The sequence below is a fragment of the Mobula birostris genome, chromosome 13, assembly GCF_030028105.1.
Source record: "Mobula birostris isolate sMobBir1 chromosome 13, sMobBir1.hap1, whole genome shotgun sequence".
Taxonomy (NCBI): Eukaryota; Metazoa; Chordata; class Chondrichthyes; order Myliobatiformes; family Myliobatidae; genus Mobula; species Mobula birostris.
This window is the reverse complement of record NC_092382.1, coordinates 45,172,166-45,174,426: the sequence shown is the minus strand read 5'-3', so window position 1 is coordinate 45,174,426 and position 2,261 is coordinate 45,172,166. Positions and strand designations below refer to the sequence as shown.

At 43.1% G+C, this 2,261-nt stretch overlaps 1 non-coding gene across 1 annotated transcript; it reads right to left on the bottom strand.

Moving 5' to 3' along the window:
* Positions 1–867: 867 nt before the first annotated feature.
* Positions 868–949, bottom strand: trnas-uga (transfer RNA serine (anticodon UGA)). The gene has a single exon. It is a non-coding gene; the product is annotated as a tRNA-Ser (tRNA).
* Positions 950–2,261: the final 1,312 nt, after the last annotated feature.

Sequence of the window (2,261 nt, the reverse complement as noted above, 5' to 3'; positions counted from 1 at the left end):
GAAATATTAAGGACATCTAGGATTGTGAAAAAGGCAAAGAAGACAGTTTGAAACGTGGGGAAGCGCAGCCATGATCACACGGGATACCCGCACGGAAGCCATCTGTAACTGGCTTGGACCCCAGACTGGAAGGAACGTTTCGGAATTTTCTATTCAGTAGCTAATTAAACTCATGGGACTGACCTCCCCGGCTGACGTTCGTACAGAACGGCGATTAAAATGCCAGGACCCTATTATCAATTAAATAACCTCAGGCTGACGAATAGTATTGTTGTCAGCAACTGTACTGCATGCAATATCAGGTTTGGGTCACCTGTAGTCAATGACACTGTTTGCCACTCGCCACACATTGCTCGCTTCTACCGCTTGCTGCCCGTGATCGACAACATCTCCAGGCGCAGAGACGTACCGGAGATTTGATCAGGGGGATGCTCCAGCTGCAGCTGAGGGAGACGCTAATGCTCTTGTGTGGACTCTGCAGTAACACTGGAATTGATTAAAGTCAGAGTCTGACAGATGATGAGAAGACGTCGTCATCGGTATCGTAAAGTGAAAGGATGGAGTCCGCTTCTCCCCGCTGACGCTGAAGAATCTGCTCTGCATAGTTCCTTCATTCAGTTCTATGAGACAGTAAATCTCCAAATTGCAGAGAGTTTAAGCTGCCTCAAGGAGATTGATCAGAATTGGATAGAAATGAACTCTTTACGGTGAGTAGAAATGCATTGGACTGAATTGTACTAAAGATTGTAAAAACCAAGTCTTTGCAGGAGTCAGCTCAGGGAAGATGCAGCGCTCAGACAGCAGGCAGGGGTTTAAATTTTATTGGCAGGTATTTGGACTTCTGGTTCTTTGTGCCTATAATGTGAGCGCTGCGAGCAGGGTTCGAACCTGCGTGGGGAAACCCCATTGGATTTCAAGTCCAACGCCTTAACCACTCGGCCATCGCAGCTCCATGTAGTACCGTAGTACTGCACCTGAAATGATGATTGAACATGGTTTATTTTCAGTAATCGAACTTGATGAATCATCACTCCGATACAAATAGTACGATTGGACAGTTTGGAAATTTGTTTCAACACCATTAGGTCAGAATTTGAGTGTCAGGGGATGGTATTGGCGTCAGTGTCGCAAATGAAGGAGATTTCCACGGTTTGAGATAAAGGTCAGGATCAGAATCAGGGTTATTATGACGGACATATGCTTTTTGTTCAGATTTATAGTAACTATACCGTGTAACACATATAGATTAATTATATAAAGTCATAGGTCCATAAGACAAAGGAACAGGAACAGGCCATTCGCCCCATCAAGACTGTCCGCCAATGTGGCAGAGCTGATTTATTATCCCCCTCAAACCCATTCTATCGGACATTGGCATTGACATCCTTAGCAATCAATAAATTATCAACTTCTGCTGCTAACACCCAATGCGTTGGCCTCCGTAACCGTCTGTGACAACTAATCCCTCAGACACACCACCCTCCGGCTACAGATATTCCGTCTCACCTCTGTTCTAAACCATCATCGTTCTCTTCTGAGGCCCTGCTCTCCAATCCTACATTTCCCTACGAAAGGAAACACCCTCCGCACTTCTACTCTAAGTAAGCATTTCAATATTCGACCAATTTCAATGAGATACCCTTGCAGTGAGCACAGACACGGAGCTAGCAAAAGCGCCTCGTTTAAACATGTTAACCCATGCGTTCCCGGAATCATTCTCGGTAACCTCTCTGGACGCTCCAAGTGTTTTCTGACCAGTATCTTATATCTGTCAACATTACATTGTTGCTTTTATATTCTACTTCTCCTGAAATGAATATTGAAATTGCATTTCCCTTCCTTTACCACTGACTAATCCTGGAAGTATTAATTAGGGAATATTGCACAAGGTCACTTTTCACCTCTGATTTCTAAAAACTATCTTCACTTAGAAAAGTTTTTTTCAATCTTTTCTTCCAATATGCATTACTATACTACAGTACACGATTATCAATTTGACAAATCTTTGTTCATTCTCCTCAAATGTCTTTGATCATAGATGTGCTTTGAATTTTTGAATTTTCGAACACGTTAAAGTCAGGATACCTGGCATATAATTTCCTTTCTTTAGCCTCCCTTCATTCTCCCAGAGTGGAGTGACAATCGCAATTTTCCAACCATCAGGATCTATTCTGAAATGTAATGATACATGAAGGAGTACGACAACTGCCTCCAGAATCTCTTCACTTACCACTTTCAGAACCCTGGGTTGTAGTCCAACT